The 19861-nt window shown below is 49.1% G+C and overlaps 1 protein-coding gene across 2 annotated transcripts in view; it reads left to right on the top strand.

The window, feature by feature from the left end:
• smo (smoothened, frizzled class receptor) overlaps positions 1–19861 on the top strand; it is a 164465-nt gene that overhangs the window by 131345 nt on the left and 13259 nt on the right. The window lies entirely within an intron of this gene.

Here is a 19861-nt window from a genome sequence, read left to right as displayed (position 1 = left end):
GTTTATTGATGACAATGATGCTTAAACTCCTTTCATTGTAATGGGTGGAAACACATAAAATTAATGCACACCACCACAGAACGTGGACACTTAGCACAGCTGTGTGGCCTATCAGCGCCCACATCGCGTAGTCTAGTACTTGCTCAATCGATGGTGTCGGAATCACAGCCCAGAGGCAGCTTTATCAAAGTTCGATCTTGAAGGCCATCTATCTATGTACTGCAAGCACCAGAAGGAATCTACATCAGATAGCAGCAATTGCAGGAGCCAGAAACACATCATGGCCTCCATACCTCTGACAACGCCATCAAGATATGCGAAGCTGGAAATGTGTCACCGCATGCCAGTCTCCGAGGCCACAACGAGAAACTACGAATTATCCTGATGGATGTGCACACAAACTGTTCAAATTATCCAGTTTAATTTGCATCGCAAATCACGTGACTGCACAAGTTCTGTGGATTAATTGAATTTTTCAAACAAGCCAAGGTCGAATTAATAAAGTTTTACTGTATAGAAAAGAAGTTTGAAAAGGTGCTAAGGACTATGCAGAAAGTGATGAAATGGAGACTGGAGATGATAGAGAGCGAACGCAGGTAGCGGATGTTCCAGTTGAGGAAAAAAGAAATCCAGCAGAACTTATCACATGATGACTGTCAACATTATTGTGATTTGCACTCAAGCAATGTAGCAACACATGCTATTGGCACCGCCAAAATACATCGTGTATGAGCTGTGTACTGCTGTCGGACACCCCTCTCATGCTTCCCACTGCACATACTTGCCACGCGTGCTAAAAGGCCCCTCCGAGGTTACGTGGCCTCCAAGATTGCACCAGGCGTGCGCTGGTACATGCTCATGCTCAGAATTAATCCCTCGCTGCCTGCGGCCATTCATGGCACTGCGCTGACACGCCGGGCTGCTGTGCTTGAGAAAGCCATGCGACACAGACTCTTTTAAATTATGTGGGGATCGAGGTGCCTTCCCACACCTCGTCCCCCAGCTCGTGCGTTGTGCTCAGCTCGATCTCCGGGATCCATTGCCGTAACGGCAACATGGCGGACATGGCTAGCTGGATGGATAGGTCATCATCATCATCAGCCTGGTTACGCCCACTGCAGGGCAAAGGCCTCTCCCATACTTCTCCAACAACCCCGGTCATGTACTAATTGTGGCCATGCCGTGCCTGCAAACTTCTTAATCTCATCCGCCCACCTAACCTTCTGCCGCCCCCTGCTACGCTTCCCTTCCCTTGGGATCCAGTCCGTAACCCTTAATGACCATCGGTTATCTTCCCTCCTCATTACATGTCCTGCCCATGCCCATTTCTTTTTCTTGATTTCAACTAAGATGTCATTAACTCGCGTTTGTTCCCTCACCCAATCTGCTCTTGTCTTATCCCTTAACGTTACACCTATCATTCTTCTTTCCATAGCTCGTTGCGTCGTCCTCAATTTGAGTAGATGAATAGGTGGAGTAACTTTAATGAAAGGTCCTGCAAGCTACAGGGCGCAAGGCCCCATAGAGCGGGCTACTCCCACGTTGGGACCGGGAGTTGTAACTCCCTGGCCACATCGTGGGCTTACTGGACAGCCCAGAGCTGCTCCGCCAGGTCCGTGCTGCGTAGTGCTTCTTCTAGCCTGGCGGAGTCTTGATTCTTGTTTGCGTGGGTCCGACCACACGGCCAGAGCAAGGGATATACGTCTAGTGTGCTATGGCAATTTTTGCAATATGATGTGTATAGGTCAGGCATGTAGTGATGTAGTCTGTTCTGCGTGGGGTACATGTTGGTTTGAAGCATTCTAAACGTGAGGGCTTGAGGCCTGGTGAGCTTATTGTGAGGTGTGCTGTATATTGACACGCGTACTTGTTTGTCTTTATCGGGTGACACGTTTCATCACCTAACAAATGTTATCGTATAGCGCAGGAAACGCCTGCATGTATCAGAAGTTTCTGGAATGTTATCGATGCTTCCATCGGCTGTCTGTGACCGAACCTTGTGTAATCTGATCGCATGTGTGCGCGACGCGAATAATGTAGAACTTTGTAGAAGGCACGCGGGTCCCAGCGATTACTCTGGAACATTCGACGACTGATGTATAAAAGCGGACGCATTTGACCCGCTGATCAGATTTTCGACAATCGCCGACCGTGTTCACCGCTATTGTTGTGCTATAAATGTAGCCTGTTTTGTGGGCACAGGTTCGCCCAATAAAAGTTAGTTTTGTCGTTCACAGTATTGCTACTGTGTTCAACGTCACCACCACGTGACAATATTCTGCGGTCTAGATAAAAGTGCTTTGTGATCTCGTTATATGTGGAGGAAGGCTCCTGATTCTCGCTGGGATGGTCACGACCAGAATAGGTGGCATCGTGGAGGGTTAGGTCTCGTGCGCTCCTGTGAGCCATGTCATTCAGATTGGGAGAGGCGTCCTCGATCTCTCCGAGGTGGGCTAGGAACCAGCAGATGGCGTTATGCTGCAGCGATGTGGATCTATTGATTATTTGTAGTGCTTGGCTTGCAACGGCTCCTTTCTGAAAGGCTTTGATGGCAGAGCGTGAATCGCTGTAGACGTGGGTGGTGGTCGGGTCTGTGAGCGCGAGTGCGATGGCGACCTGTTGTGCTGTCTCGGACTTGTGGGTCTTGACCGTGAGAGCGTTTGTGACTTGACCTTGCTTATTGACCGTGGTGGCAACGAAGGCCTTCCTGGACGGGTACTGTGCTGCGTCTACGAAACAGGCTAGGATCTTCTTATCACATATTTTGCGCAGGATGAATGATCCGCGTGCCAGCCTTCTGGGTTGATGGTGCGCGGGGTTCATGTTCCGCAGAAGTGGGCGAACCATGTAGGAGTTACGTGTGTCCGTCGGTACGCTTTGGTATAGATTCTCGATTGTTGTGATGTCATGACCTAGTTTAACTAGGATTTCTCTACCTGGTTTGATACCAGAGAGTTATCAATTGAGCCTGTTCTTGAGCTTTGGCGATTTCTTCAAGTGTATTGTGTACCCCCAGTTGCAGCAGAAGCTCTGTCTCAGTGTTCTTGGGGATTCTTAGTGCTAGTTTGACTAGCTTCCTCAGTTGCACATTGAGTTTGTCTTTCTTCGCTACCTTCCATCTGTGCATGGCCGCCTCATACATGAAGTGGCATAGCGCAAAGACGTGTGTTAGCTTGAGGATTTTCTTCCTTAAGGCCGTGTTGTCTGTTTGCGACGCGTCATATGAGATTCAAGGCATTATTCGACCTTGTCACGATCTTTTTCACTGTCGTGGCATTAGAGCTGTTGCTCTCAATGAGCATCCCGAGGACTCTGATTTTGCTGACGTGTGGAATGGTTCTTCCGTCTTTTGTTCTGAGAGTAATGGCATGTGTCTCTGATTTCACTCTTTGGCTTGGGACCGCTTCTTGATGGTTTGTAGATGAGAAGCTCTGACTTCGCAAGCGAACATTGCAGGCCCATGGGAGCGAGGTATTCCTCAATGGCGTCGATTGCTTGCTGTAGAGCATTCTCAATGGATCCCAGGCTACCTCCGGGGATCCAGAGCATTACGTCATCTGCGTATATGGTGTATTTGATGTTCTCGATTTGATCCAGTCTCTTGCCTAGGCCAGCTAGCACAAGGTTAAAAAGCGTCCGAGAGATGACAAAACCTTGCGGGGTGCCCTTGCCGCCGAGTTTGTATTTCTGAGATTTGATTTCCCCTATATGGAGGGTGGCCGTTCTGTCGCTCAGGAACGATTTTGTATAAGCGTAGAGTATCATGTCGAGGTCGAGGTTGGAGATTGTGTCGAGTTTGTAGTCTTGTGTTAAATTATCGAAGGCCTTTTTGACGTGTAACCCTAGGATTACTCTCGCGTCGCTCATCTCTGCGTCAATGATCTCATGTTTGAGGAGCTTCATGGCGTCTTGGGTGGATAGCCCGGGTCTAAAGCCGATCATTGTTGCAGGGTAGATATCTTTTTCTTTGAGATTTTCCAGAGAGCCTGTTTAGGACCGCGTGCTCGGCTACCTTGCCGACGCAAGACGTCAGCGAGATCGGTCTGAGGCTATTGATGTTGGGCACCTTGCCAGGCTTTGGGATGAGCACGATGAGCGTCGTTTGCCAGTCCTCGGGTAGTGCTCCATTCCTCCAGATTTTGTTGATTTCCTCTGTGAGGGTTTCGATGGAGGTGTCATCATGGTTTCTAAGTGCCTTGTTAGTTACGCCGTCCGGCACTGGTGCTGACTTGCTGTTTAGGTTCTGAAGCGCCGTGCGTATCTCTTTGGTTGAGAAGTCCCCATCTAGCGCTCTGGGTTGGCTTGCCGCGATATACTTCGGCGGTCGTGCCTCTAGCATTTTTGTCCAGCTAGAGGTACTTGTCGGCGAGATGGTCAATGAGCTCATTTTCCGTGGTAATCTTGAGTTCCTCGTCCATGATCCTGTTCAGCGTGCGACCCTGGTCCGCTTTGGTCCTGGTTCTGTCTAAAAGGTGTTTGAGCAGGTGCCACGTCATCCCTCTGTAGATGCGGCCATCCGTGGCGTTGCACACTTCGTTCCATTGCTAGTTAGATAGTTGCGTGCAATATTCTGCAATCAGCCGGTTGAGGGAAGAATTTCTTTTCCTCAGCCGTCGATTGTGTCTTTGTTCCTTCCATCTCAAGCTAATTTTTTACTCAAACCATGCTTCTCTCTCCCCGGCTCAAATCACCACATGAGCAAGTGTCACCGGGACGCGCCCTGATTGGCCTCCCAAGTGGGGGCCCCCGGGCACCCTCTCACTTTATGGCCGCGGCAGATGCTCACAGGCCATTAATGAGGTTTTTGAAAAATCTGCAGAGTACAATAAGCCTCTCTATATGGCTTTCATAGATTAAGAAAAGGCATTTGATTCAGTAGCGATACCAGCAGTCATAGAGGCATTACATAATCAAGAAGTACAGAACGCTTACGTAAATACCTTCAAAAATATCTACAGAGGTTCAACAGCTTTCATAATTCTACACAAGAAAAGCAGGAAGATACCTACAAAGAAAGGGGTCAGACAGGGAGGCACAATCTCTCCAATGCTATTCACTACATGCTTGGAAGAAGTATTGAAGATATTAAACTGGGAAGGCTTAGGAGTAAGGATCGATGATCGACGGCAAATATTTCAGCAACCTTCGGTTTGCCGATGACGTTGTTCTATTCAGCAAGAATGCAGATGAGTTACAACAAATGATTGAGAACCTTAACAGAGAGAGTGTAAGAGTTGGGTTGAAGATTAATATGCAGCAGACAAAGATAATGATAAATAGCCGGGCAAAGGAACAAGTGTTCAGGATTGCCAGTTGGCCTCTAGAGTCTGTGAAGGAGTATGTTTACCTAGGTCAATTAATCACAGGGAACCCTGATCATGAGAAGGAAATTCACAGAATAAAAATGGGTTGGATCGCATATGGCAGACATTGCCAGCTTCTGACTCGAAGCTTACCATTATCATTGAAAAGGAAAGTGTACAATCAGTGCATTTTAGCAGTGCTGACATATGGGGCAGAGACTTGAAGACTGACAAAGAAGCTTGAGAACAAGTTAAGGACCGCACAATGAGCATTGGATCGAAGATTGCTAGGCATAACGTTAAGAGACAGAAAGAGAACGGTTTGAATCAGAGAGCAAACGGGTATAGACAATATTCTAATTGACATAAATAGGAAAGAATGGAGCTGGGCAGGTCATGTAATGCGTCGGTTGGATAACCATTGGACCATCAGAGTTACAGAATGGGTACCAAGACAAGGAAAACGCAATCGAGGACGACAAACGACTAGGTGGAGCGATGAAATGACGAAATTCGGGGGCGCTAGTAGGAATCGGTTGGCACAGAGCAGGGGTAATTGGAGATCGCGGGGAGAGGCCTTCATCCTGTAGTGGAGATAAAACATGCTGCTGATTAATATTATTATTATTATTATTGTTATTATTATTATTATTATTATTATTATTATTATTATTATTCTCACAGGCCCGCAACGAGTTTGCTACATGGAACCTTTGCTCCCACGGCTTCTCGTTCTCGAGCTTGGTGGACGGCTTACCGGTTAGCCCTAGCACAGTGGGCACGCGTACTCGATCGGTCTTGGGGTGAGCCTTTGCCCGTAAGCACCGTGACTGTCGCACTGTGCTGTATGTTGGGTGAATAAACCCGCATTTGTTGCCGATCTGACTCTGGAGCCATCTCTGCACTGTGTTGGAGAGTCGACGAACCCTGCCGTAGCGCCTTTGTGCGTTGTGCAGTTGAGGAGTGTCGTGCCCTTTCCTGACCGTCGCTCGTAGGGTGAGCCTTGTGCAAACCCATCTCCACATAACTGGCGCCCAACTCGGTTTCAGCATGGCATCAGAGCAGGCCCCTTCATGGCCCTCATTCCTGCTTGTTTCCCTGGCTACGGACTTAATGTCCTTTGACGTGGACGACACCAACAGCATGAGGTACGTTCGCCTCAGCGACCTTCTGCCTTCTGCCACTGGGAGCGATCCCTTCTTTGGACAGCCCCTTGGTGATGTCGACCGCTCGGATGTGTACACTAGTCCTAGCCTTGCCAATTTTCGGTTTCCTCAACTGTTTGAGACGTGCGCAGAGCAGGTGGCTACTAGCTCCTCCGACGTGCTGTTCCCGCTTGCTGGCTCCTTTTCGTCCCGAGCGCAGTTGAGTACCCCATGTGCTGTATCGGAGCCACCCGGCTTAGGTGCTGGCACAAACTCTCTCGCCGGCCTCTCTTTGTCCCGAGCACCTTTCTCATATGAATTTGCTGCGGAGCAGTGCTGCCGTAGGTGCGAGCTGGCTCGCTGGCCCCTCCTTGTCCCGAGCACAGTTCGATGTCCGGTGCATCGCAGTGGAGCCTCTCTGCCTCGCTGTTGGTGCACAATCACTCGCTGGCCTCTCCTTGCCCCAAGCGCAGCTTGTAGGCATTGTCGTGCTCGAGCCACCCCGCTCAGCCAACAACGTTGCCACGCTTTCTGAGTACCGCTTGCCTCATGCGCAGCTGGGCGACATTTTCGACGTGAGGGAGCCACCCCGCACCGTTGTCGATCCATTCGCCAGTCGTGTGAGGCCTCATGCACCTGTTGGAGCAGCAGCCCAGCTCTCCTCTCTGCTGTTGACTGGCCCCTCAGGGTCGGGTGTGCATTTGGGAAATTAGCCGCAGGTTGACCCTTCTCAGACCACCGCGCCTGGTCCGGAGCAAACACCGCTGCACACCGCAGCCGCACAGCTTCTCCAAGCCCTGGTGGAAGCGGCGGAGCGCCGCTTCCACCACGGCTTGGAGAAGCTGGAGATGCCCCCGCAGGGGGTCTCCCTTCAGAGCCTAATGCTCTAAAGGGAGACCTCCTGTCTTCCCAGCCAGGCATGCCAAGCGGCCTACAGGTACCTCCCCCAGAGTACGGCGGTTATTCGGACCACATGGGGGGAGTGCTATGGAGTACCTCGAGGCGCTGAACTGCTATTTACAGGCAATGCTGCTGGACGACAGCATAATGCTAGCCACTGTATTGCCCGTCTCACTAACAGCCCACGTGGCACGGTGGTTCTGCCTTGTCGGCCACCAAGCTTGTTCGATGGAGGAGTTCAGGATGCTTTTCCGCATCGCGAGCTAGAGCTTGGCACCCATCACGACAACGAATCGCTGCTCAAGTATGTCAGGGCTATGCAGGAGCTCTATCTTCTTGCTCACCCTTTGGCATCTGTCGCTGAGAAGGTAGAGTGGGCCATTCGTCAAGCCCATTGAACCTTCGCCGCTTGCCTGCGGAGTGCCCGTTGTCGTGACCTAAATGAGTTGACCTCCGATGTGAAGCGGATTCAGGGCGACATACTGACAGCGAAAGCCTGCCGCCACCGCCGACCTCCTCTCTCGAACCCCGATGCGCGTGGTCTGGTGGTGACACGTCACCCCGTAATTCCCCAAAATACGAGGCAGCCTCAGTCATGAAAGAACACAGAGATGCGCATGACCTTTCTGGCTGCGCTCTCGATCCGTACTTGTACGCCCGGGTGCGCTGTTCTGCCCTGCACACCCAACGAGAATGCGAACCCCGTGCCCTTGCGCACGAGGGGTAATCCAATCACAGGGCCCCTTTGGCTAGTGAACAGAAGCTACCTAGCACTCGAGACGCGTCCAGGCCACCTCAGTCAGACCGAGGCGTTGTCTGCTACCTTTGTTATGAACGCGGCCATATTGTCCGAACGTGCAAAGTGCACCACCCGACGCAAGAGCTGGTGAGTTCCCCTCATTGGCGGCGACAGCAGTAACGCATGGTGGTGAAATGGAACCCCTGGCTCTAATGGTGTGATGCACTGGAACTGACTCTTCCCCAACGCTGGTGGCTTTTATCGCCCTTACGATCGCTGGTTGACAGTTTGTGGTGCTGCTGGATAGCGGGGCTTCGGTCTCACTGTTCGGCAAGGAGGTTATGGCTCATTTGCGCCAGCGTTCTGTCCGCATTAGAGCCTGCAACACCGCCTTCCACCTCGCGAGCGACACGGCTACCTCGTGCGGTTCTGTGCAGTTGGTTGTGCACTGGGAGAATCGCACGCACCGTCAGTGCTTTGTGTATCTCCCGGGTCTTCCCGTGCCTGTGATTCTCGGACGCGACTTCCTCACATGCACGGGTATCGTGATTGATGTCGCAAGCGGAGGCTACAGGGCAGGCCCTTCTGACTCCCTGCAACCCTTTGCTGCACTCCCGCTGGCCACAGCAGCCCCTCAGATGCCAGATGCCACGCGACAGCAGGAGGAGAGGAGACGTAGCACGGCCCCCTTGGCTCATGTCCCTCACTCCGCCACCAATACTGGCCCCTGAGGCTACAGGGCAGGCCCTTCTGACTCCCTGCAACCCTTTGCTGCACTCCCGCTGGCCGCAGCGGCCCCTCAGACGCCAGATGCCACGCGAGAGCAGAAGGAGAGGAGACGTAGCACTGCCCCCTTGGCTCATGTCCCTCACTCCGCCACCAATACTGGCCCCTGAGGCTACAGGGCAGGCCCTTCTGACTCCCTGCAACCCTTTGCTGCACTCCCGCTGGCCACAGCAGCCCCTCAGATGCCAGATGCCACGCGACAGCAGGAGGAGAGGAGACGTAGCACGGCCCCCTTGGCTCATGTCCCTCACTCCGCCACCAATACTGGCCCCTGAGGCTACAGGGCAGGCCCTTCTGACTCCCTGCAACCCTTTGCTGCACTCCCGCTGGCCGCAGCGGCCCCTCAGACGCCAGATGCCACGCGAGAGCAGAAGGAGAGGAGACGTAGCACTGCCCCCTTGGCTCATGTCCCTAACTCCACCGCCAGTACTGGCCCCTTGGCTGGCACGGTGGAAAACAGTCGGTGCAACTTTGATTTATTGCTTGTCAACCAGCATTTACTCGGCATGTTCAATAACCTTTAATCTGTTAGTGCACCTTATGATCGTCTTGGTCTCCACCAGAAAGGTGTTCATTCTTTTTACAGCGAAGCTATATATGCCTGTGCGAAACAAACACTCGTGGTCCAACCACATAAACCCTTCTGCAGGAGTATGAGCTATTATTTAGAGGGTATGAGCCATTGCACTCGTCTTACGCGACGGATGGACAAATTCCTCATTGGGTAGGCATAGAAATGCCGATGCATTTAAAACGTATACATTTATCTGCGTATTATTGCGGGGAAGGGACGCGGAGGGGGACGGGGTTAAGACAAAATCATGATGACAATTATCTCGCAGCAAAGGTGTGGCGGGTCATTGGCTACACCGATAGTGAGGTTTTCTCTCTCTCGCAGCAGAGTGCGCCTGCAGGAGTAACTCTCCAACTTCGCAGTAGGTTCAACAATGTGTCCCTGTATTTAATTAAATGAAATGTGCAGCCCTGAAGTGTCAATTGGTAATTACAGTGCATAACCAAGTCATAAATACTATGATTAATGCATTATGAAACACAAATGTGTAGCATACTTCTGAAAGACTTTGATTAACCCGCTGCGTAAGCATAGTCGACCCCTCATTGCACCCTCCATGATGGTGATTATGCCAAGCGCGATGTATGGCATTTCAAGTAAACCATGTGATAAACCCAAGCCATATCTGTGCGTATCTTCATTAGAAACATAGATGTCACCAATAATTGAGAAAGACTTTAATAAGCCATTCGAATTAACCCAGTGATAAACACCAGGGCCGCACATTTCAGCTTCACTGGTTTACCATCTGTATAGGGTGCATAGGCGGTAATTTTTTCTGTTATTGTTTGTTAAGTATTCTCTAATGTTGTGCCAGTAAAACACATTGTTGGGCTAGTTGGTGCATTCTATAGGTGCTGGTTTTTTCTTAATGTTGTGCCCGTCTTCCTTTTGTAACTACTTTTTTATTCGCCCTCACCTAATACTCCTACCGTGCAGCCTGCGAGGTATATAAATAAATAAGTACATAAGCACATGTCATTAATTCATCTGCATATACCTCGCACCATCCCTTCTTCAACAAACGTCACTATGTTGATGTCTCGCAGCATGCATCTACATTAACTGCCGTTAGCATTTTGGTATAGCTTGTGAACATTGTAGTGCATTACATGTCATTAAGGTTGCGACCTATGCGGTGCGTAAACAAACCTTGCAAAATATGACATGTTGGATTGTTGAAAATTAGACCAATTCTATGTATTGCAGTTACTTTAACAGCATTTAATTGTCCACTTGACAAAAACTTTACTTTGCATAGATTCAAACACGTGCACTGAGTCTGCAGTTCTTTGCACTTATTAATGTGGTCGTTACTGCATGGCTACATCTTGTAGATTTGAAAAGAAAGTTCAATAAATTAGTTTGTTGCACCATATTTTAAAAAATGCGTACATCACTGCGATTGCAACACCAGAACTTGATACAAACACGCACACTGTAGGATGCCGACAAATGCTCAGGAGAAACTCCAGGATGTTTGCATCCTGATACTTATGAATGTGAACAGTTTCATTCCATGGCTGTTAATGAGAGGAAGAAAGAAAACTTAATTGTGTTCATGCTACAAAATCACATTGATAAGCTTAGAAATATAGTCATTGCTTAACACTTTCGAAATGAGTAATTATAGCTTGCTATCGACATTGAAACCGCCTTTCGACAGCAAGGAAAGGAATCAGTTGTTCCAGCTTTGAGCACTGAATTGCAGGCAATGCAAGCAGGCATAAAATTCTGCAAATATAATCTGTTTAGAAATACCAGATAGGAATAAACGTTGAGGCTTTCATTTGTACTTTCTCTGGCTGGGAGCAGTCTAGTTTAAAATAACTCACATAAGCATGTCATAACTATGTTGATCTAATACAGGTTAAATGCATTAAATGCATGACTAGCTTAAGAAATTTGGATGATTTCTGTGCATTACAGTGAAGGAACTGTAATATCTAATAACATTATAAAATATAATAATAATATTTATTTCCACAAAACAGGCTAACCATGAGCGGCGTGTTAGGCTGACCAGAAAGGTGAAAAACACTATGGCAAGTGCGCCTGCCGTGGGCCTACATTCCTGCATTATGGATAGCGCGTTTTGATATTGTCACGGCCTAGTAGGAGACGGGAAAGCCGGTGTAGAGGACGTACAAAAGCACTTTATTAGAGCAGTCAACACAACCTCGTTGTCGTCTCTGTTTTCCCACCCATGCGCTACTTCAGTGTCGTTTTCATCGCCTGGTACATACCCGCTGCCACCATATAGGATTGTGGCATTTGCCCCTCCTTTGGAAAAAAAAAAGGCATCGTCCCGATACACCAACCTCCGCAGGGCAGCACAGATGGTGCAAAATGGAGGTCATTAGCAAAAGTATGGCTTCATACGAAGCATGTGCACAACCTCGGGCAGATGCCGCCGGCGTTTGGGGCAGTTATGACTGTCGGGGACAACTTCATAATTCATATCGCTGATGCAGTGCAGAACTGTGTACTACCCGAAGTATCTTCGCAGGAGTTTCTCAAATAACCTCCATCAACGAATAGAATTCCAGACTCACACCTGGTCACCGACGTTGTATGTGACGGGTCTGTGCCGAAGATTGTAGTTTCTAGCATTGTAGTCCTGTTGTTCTTGGATTCGCAAACGCGCAAGCTGCCTGGCTTCCTCTGTGCATTGCGTAAATTCCTCGGCACCAGTCTCGTTGTCACCGTAATTGCGTGGCAGCATTGCATCTAACATTGTTGTCACTTCCCGGCAGTAAACAAGGTTGAAAGGTTTCACGCGTGTTGTCTCTTGGCGAGCCATGTTATACGCAAGTGTAACATACGGTAAAATCTCATCCCAGTTCTTGTGGTCGGCGTCGATGTACATACTCCTCATGTCTGCCAGAGTCTTATTCAAACATTCTGTCAGCCCATTGGCTCAGAAATGATAAGCCGTGGTCTTTCGGCGAGTGGTACCATTAAGTCGAAAAACGGTATCCAGAAGCGCAGCTGTGAATGCAGTACCTCTGTCTGTTATGACCACTGCAGGAGCGCCATGCCTTAGGACGACGGCTTCAATCAAAAATTGCGCTGAATCGGCTGCTGTTCTCCATTAAATAGAACCTGTTTTGGCGTATCTGGCAAGATAATCTGTGACGACGATTATCTATCTATTTCCGGCAGTAGACAGTGGAAACGAGCCAAAAAGGTCCATGCCGATTTGCTCGAACGGCGCTTGCGGTATCTGAACAGGATGCAGCAGCCCAGTGGGCTTGCCGGGTAGAGCTTCGCGGCGCTGGCAATCCAGGCATGTCTGGATGTAATGTTTTACGACCGCCGCAAGCCTCAGCCAGGAATACTTTAGCCTAATCCTTACGATTGTGCGGGCATAGCCCAAGTGACCAGTGGTTCGCTCATTGTGACAGGCATGTAGGACTTTGTCGCGAAGGGATGCGGAAATGACGAGTAGGTAGCTGCTGCCACTACGTGAAAAATTATTTTTATAGAGAACATCGTGGCGCAAACAAAATGAAGGCAGCCCTCTGGCGAATAACCACGGCACGCTGCTGGTTCTTCCTTCCAAGTAAAAAATAAGAGGAACCAGTTCTGCGTCCTCACGTTGGTGGCGTGAAATGGCGACAGTATGTAGCACGCCTAGAAAAGCCGCATCATAATCGTCATGCGCTGCAGTCTCAACAGAAGACCAAGAAAGGCAGTCGGCGTCAATGTCATTTCCCCGATTCATACACAACAGTGAAGTCAAACTCCTGGAGCCGAAGACTCCAGCGCACAAGCCGACCAGCTGGATCTTTTAAATTAGTTGGCCAGCAAAGTGCATGATGATCACTCACAACAGTGAAACACCGACCATACAAATAGGGGCAAAATTTCAGGACGGCCCATACCAGTGCGAGACATTCTTTTTCTGTAGTGGAGTAGTTAGCCTCTATTCTTGATAGCATTCTGCTGGTCTAAGCAGTCACTCTTTCGGTGCCGTCCTGCTGCTCTACAAGCACTGCGCCAAGGCCAACATTACTCGCATTGATATGCAGAATTGTCGGAGCGTCTTCATCAAAGTGTGCAAGCACAGGAGATGTCTACAGCCATTGCCATAGGTCGTAAAATGCCCATTGCTGGTCTTCACCCCACACGAAAGGGACATCTTGTCTGGTGAGATGTGTTAATGGCCATGTGATGCACGAAAATTCCACAATAAACCATCGGTAGTAGGTGCAAAGGCTCAGAAAATATCACACGGCCTTTTTATCAGATGACGTTGGGAAATTAGCGATGGCAGAGATTTTATCAGGGTTAGATCGGACACCTTCACGGCTAACGTGACCAAGGAATTGAAGTTCTTCAAAACCAAAACGGCACTTTTCAGGCTTCAAAGTTAGACCAGCTGAGCGTATTGCTTCAAAAACCGTCTTTAGTCTCCGTAAGTGTTCCTTGAATGTTGCAGAGAAAACACGATTGTAAATCGACTCGAACGTAAGTTGACCCCACCATATCGCATGACAGGGAAAAAAAAGAAAGCATACGCGAGGGTGCGTTCCATAACAAAAATTTATTAGTAGCTGACATGGTCACTGGACTACTCGTCTTCACTAATGCGGCCATCGTCATCACAGCTACCGTCCCAATGCACGTCGTCGTCCAACGAAATTCCACATTTGGCAAACGACCGTACCACGACATGTTGTGGAACAGCAGCCTAGGCCTAATGCACCCAACCACACGCAGCCATCAGGGAGGCTCTTTTGACAGGTCCGGTTGGTGTAAGTTCGTGGTCTTCTGCCGCCAGCCACTTAAAAGGTGAAGATCCGGGCTTGTTTCATGACCATGTCGCACTTCACTGGCAGGGACCGATCACGCATTTAAGCGACATATTCCGCAAGCTTGGCCTACAGCTCCGGAAAGCATCCCGACTTCGGCCCGTGGGAAATTCTTCGCTTGCCGCCACAGGTGAAAATTTTGCTTCGCTGCAGTCACCACTCTCGCACCACCCATTCAGAAACATCAAACTTGCCGCCCGCTGCATAGCGATTTGTTTCTTCGGCGTCAAGGATGGCAGCCCTCTTGAATGCTGCGGTGAACGAGGGCCGAATGTTTAGTTGTCCTAGAGCACTCATGACAACCGAGGAAGCATGGAAGTAGCACATAGCTGGCAATCGAGTCGAACGCTTCAAACTAAGAGCTACAGGGAAATAGAAACACGTGAGTGGCGTCTGCTCTTCCATAAACTATCGATACTCCCTGCAAGTTCCGCCATTCTGGGGGGCGACACCGCGAATGGAACAGCAGCACTTCCATCGACTATCAACACACCTCCATGAGTGTTGAGTAAGCTGTAAAACTCTAAAAAATGTTGAAGAACCCATCTGAAAAGCAAACAAATGCGTGGGATAGTGAAAGTTATAGGTAGGGCCATAGAGCAAACATAAAATCGTAACTACGTTGTAGCTCCCCTGATATCGTTGGTCTCATGTTTTTTTTTTTTTTTTTTTGGTGGTGCCATGTTTTGGTTTCGTTAGAAGTCGACCCCCCCCCACTTCAGATTTTCAAATTTAGAAAGATAGGTTGACTTACCATCGTGTAAGTACGGTACACCAGGCAGGTTTGCCATTTGAGGCCTGAGAGTACCGTGTCCAGTAGTCGTTGAACCGTTCCTGGCACAGAACACAAACTGAAGGGAAGCAGCTGAAATCCATAAAGTCTCTTGGGCATCACAAAAGCAGTCTTCTCACAGTCTATCTCATCAACTTCTGTTTGCCAGTAGCCGTTTTTCAAGTCCATCGACAAAAAGTAACGTACGTTTCGGAGCCTGTCCAGTGAATCATCGATACACGGTAGCAGATAAACGTCGTTCTTTGTGATCTGGTTGAGTTTTCGATAGTCGATGCAGAAGTGCAGGCTACCGTCCTTCTTTGTCACCAGTACGACAGGCAATGCCCAAGGACTCTTAGATGGCGGAATAACCTCGTGCTCAAGCATCGTCTTCACTTGTGCTTGTATTGCCTCGTGCTCTTTTGGTGCTACACAATAAGTATTCTGCCAAATTGGTCTGGCATCGGCTTCGGTGACAATACGGTGCTTAGTGAGCGGCGTCTGGCTGACTCGTGACGTGGATGAAAAGCAGCTCTTAAAGTCATCGATGAGCTCAAGAAAGCTGTTGCGTTCAACGGGCAATAAGGTGGGACTGACATCAACCACAGGGGCACGCATAGCCAGGTGGACGCCGCATGCTGCTGCACTGAGAGGCAGTCTTGTATTGGGGTAAATTCGTCAAAGTAAGCAACAGCCGTGCCTTTAACAATGTGTCGACGTTCCCTGCTAAAATTCGTCAGTAGGAGTTCAGCATGTCCGTCGAGTACATTAATTACAGCCCTGGTGACGGAAACGCCTTGACTCAGTACCAGTGCGTCTATGTGTTCAGTGACGCCAGTCCTGATGTGCAAGTTGTCGCAGATTACAGGCACAAAGGAACAGCTTTGCGGTGGAAGCATGACGTTGTCGTCTGCAATGCATAAGCGGAGTCGCTGGTGTTCCGCGGGGTCGACGTCGTCTGGGCTCGTAGAAAATATAACGACAAGGTCGCAGACATTAATCACTGCACCATACTTTCTCAAAAAATCCATCCCCAATATAAGTTCCTTGCAGCACTCAGAGAATGACGAGGGTGGCGATGAAGGCTGAACCAGAGATTACTGTTCTGGCTGTGCATTTTCCAATCGGCGTCATCAACTGGCCGCTGGCAGTTCTGATGTTGGGCCCCGTACACGGCGCCTTCACTTTTCTCAGCCTGTTGGCCAGCTTTAGACTTACTATTGAAAAATGCGAACCAGTATCGACGAGAGCGGCCACTTGGTGGCCGTCAATGCGAACGACCAGATCGGTGCTGATGGCGTCGGTTACAGGGGGTGTAGTTGGAGTCGTCGGAGTTTATAGTCGTCGGCTGGCAGTAATGGGAGCTCTTAGAGAGCTTGACGGTTTGAAACCTCATTTCTGGAGGTCGCTGCCTCTAGTTTCCCCAGTGCAGGCTAGGGGACCTGCCCCTAGAAGCATCAGGAAAATTGTCGCAGGTTGGTGGGGTGTAACGAGCCAGAGATGGGGAGTGCAATCAAGGCAGCGTTGAATCTTCTGGCCGGAAGTTTGTAGAATTGCCGTCACAGGTACGTGCAGCATCAAACAGGGGTAATTGCAGTTGGGAAATCTTGGATACCCAGCTGAGTGGTAGCGGCACGCGCGGTAAACATGTCCTGCTTTGCCACAATGAAAGCATAGCGGCCAGCAGTCAGCGGTGCGCAACAAATCAGTCTTTTGAAGCGGGTAGCTGGCAGAGAATTCACCATAAGACCAAGGCACAGCCATCGACTGTCAGCGATACGGCATAGCTGGCGGTGGCAGTGACTGTCGAAAATAGGGCGTCGTGGGTGGCGGTGACGGCTGTGTCGTAGTATTTGTCGGTGTCAGCAGCATCAAAGTGGCAGGAGGTGGATGACAAACAGCTTCCACGTAGGTTAATCGTCGCGGCACCGCCTGCCAGTCAGGCGATGAAAAGGCCTGTCAAACTTCCTCCCAAACAATATCAGCGTCAGGCCACCGCTGGTGCCATGGGAGAAATCCCGAGCTGCCGGATCTCCTCTCGCACAATCTGTCGGATAACTTCACGCAGAGATGTGCCGCAGCTCTCAGGTAGAATTGAAGCACTTACCGGTGAGTTCTTGCGATCATATTGGCGGTACCGTTGCTTTAGTGCCCGTTCAATAGTGGTAGCCTCCTTGGTAAAATCGGTCACTGTCGTCGGTAGATTCCTCACGAGTCCGGCAAACAGTTCCTCCTTCACTTTGCTCAGGAGATAGCGCAACTTCTTTTCTTCGGCCACCTCAGGGTCTGCTCTGGGGAAAAGGTGGGCCTTATATTCTGCAAACATGGCAACACTCTCGTTTGGTTTTTGAATACGGGATTCAAGAAGGCGTTGTACATTGTCTTTTCTGTCGCTACTAGTGAATGTGTCCAACAGCTGGGTGCGGAAGGCATCCCATGTGGTCAAACTCCTCTCCTGGTTCACAAACCACGTCTGGGCACTGTCTTGAAGAGCAAAATAGACATCAGCCAGCTTTTGCTGGGAGCCCCAGTCATTGTAACTGGCAACACACTCGAATTGGTCCAACCAATCTTGGGCATCTTCAAAAGTGTCACCATGGAAACTTTCTGGGATCTTAGGATTCTGCAGCATCACCTGCGATGGAGTTGCAGTGGCCATGGCGAAAGTAGGTAGACGCGTTCCTGCAAGGTCCTGCAAAGGGTTGAACTCTGGCATCAGGCCTAGCAGGCAGCGACTGTTCCGGTGAACAGGAGTTTGGATGAACGAAGGTGATTCCGCATTCTATGTATGGCTCCGCGAAGGGGTGCCAAGCATGAGGCAATCCTACCCAGCACCTCCACCAATGTCACTGCCCAGTAGGAGACAGGAAAGCCGGTGTAGAGGACGTACAAAAGCACTTTCTCAGAGCAGTCAACGTGACGTCGTTGTCGTCTCTGTTTTCCTACCAGCGTGCTACTTCAGCGTTGTTTTCATCGCCTGGCACATACCCGCGGCGACCATATAGGATGTGGCAATATGGTCTTCTTGTTAGAAGTTCAGAGTATACTACTAGTGCAAGAATAAAGTGGACGAGAAGTGTGTCTTTTAGAATGCGATGGTACAACGTACAGGTTTCTACAAAAGTGACGGTAACTGCTAAAAAAATTTGACGCATCCGCTTTTGTGCCTTTAGAAATATTCAGGGAAGACTCCCATATATATATGTATATATATTCACAGCACACGCACCGTGATGGATGGGCCAGGCTAGCGCTAAGGTTGAATTTCACAACACAATTTCCATTCCAGGTTCAGTAATCACACAGATAATTTGCAGCTTCGTTCAGGAGCACACACAGGCTTTCGGGTTGGTGCTTGTTGTTGTGTTTAGTGCAAGAATATGGCTAGGAGCAGGCACCACATATGTGCAATCCCAAGCAATGCACACGCATCATTTATCTGGAAGTTGACACTGAACACGGGTAGCGCGACGATCTTGTTGGGCTGACACGAAGACTTCGCCGCAGCCAAATTTCGAATACTGCATATGTGGCAAGGGTAGCTATAGGAACTTGTTGATAGGTCATCTTGTATATTATTGTAGCACAGGCAGAACGAAAGGGTCATAGAAGGAAGATGAGATAACACAGAGCGCTAGACCAGCTGCGAACAGCTGTTTACGTGCGTCGTGTCTCATCGGACTTAATTTCAGAAACCGCCGTTGCGTACTCCAAAACAAATCTTAACTTCAACCCGTTGTTAAATTACAAAACATGCATATTATTTGCTCCCAATAAAGAAACGGCATCAATATTATACACATTTTATTCATTACAGTAAAAAAATTATGCAGTGTTTGCCACAAAACCTGGCAGTAAACAGCCCCGGCCGTCGCACCAGTCGCATTGTTGAAATTGCAGTCATGTGAAATGAGCTCTGTGAAAATCACGTTGAGATGCATGTGACTGCACCAATTTCCGTCATTAAATTTTCGTCATTTTTTTTTCTAAATTATTTGTTTTTTTGTTGTTGTTTTTGTTTTTTGTAATTACCGTATTTACTCGAATCTAACGCACACTTTTTTCCAATAAAACGGGTCCAAAAATTGCGTGAGCGTTAGAATCGAGTACGACCCTAAATCTGTGTTACCATATCGTTATCAGCATTTCAAGATGACCGCCTCATATACGCTTCAAGCCTAGCTGCCATAGCTTCCTCCATGTGTTGCACCGTCTGTCTTCTCGTTTTCTGCATTTATGCTGTCAGCATGGACATGCTAACTGCAAGGACATGCCGACTTCATTACGATGCCGTAATTAAAAGGAAAGTGATCACGTGTGCATAGACGGAAATTGGGCCACATCATGGTATACTGGAGTTCTTGAAACTTGTGTGCGGGACTGGCGCAAACAGACGATGCGTTCTACTACGGCGGCTGCTACGTACGTCACTGTCATGCGGAGCCTCTCTTGAAAACGATCTGCTATGGAGACAGTGTCTACGCATCTAGGCGCACCGCGCTGTGCTCTCGTCGCTTAGTTCGCGTTCAAGCGAGAGGCCGCACAAAGGTCAATTCGCTCCATGATTCGCTTGCTCCTGCTGCCGCTGATAGAGTTTCCGTGGTGATTGCGCGAGACGTGTTCATGTTTGCTTGTGCGCATGTGACACCATACTTGTTAATTTAGTTAGTAAGCGAATGTTTAAAAGGTTACGTGGCCTATAAAACAATTATCCTTACTTTTCTTATAGCTGTCTACTAATTTGCTATCGCAATCTGTGTTTCGCCTTTCAGGCGAAACTGCAACTTTTTTTATTTATCGCAACTTTAGTGTATTGAGTAAATCT

Source organism: Dermacentor variabilis, chromosome 4 (assembly GCF_050947875.1).
Source record: "Dermacentor variabilis isolate Ectoservices chromosome 4, ASM5094787v1, whole genome shotgun sequence".
In the NCBI taxonomy this organism is placed as follows: domain Eukaryota; kingdom Metazoa; phylum Arthropoda; class Arachnida; order Ixodida; family Ixodidae; genus Dermacentor; species Dermacentor variabilis.
The sequence above is the reverse complement of the archived record's forward strand: the minus strand, read 5'-3'. Positions and strand labels throughout refer to the sequence as shown.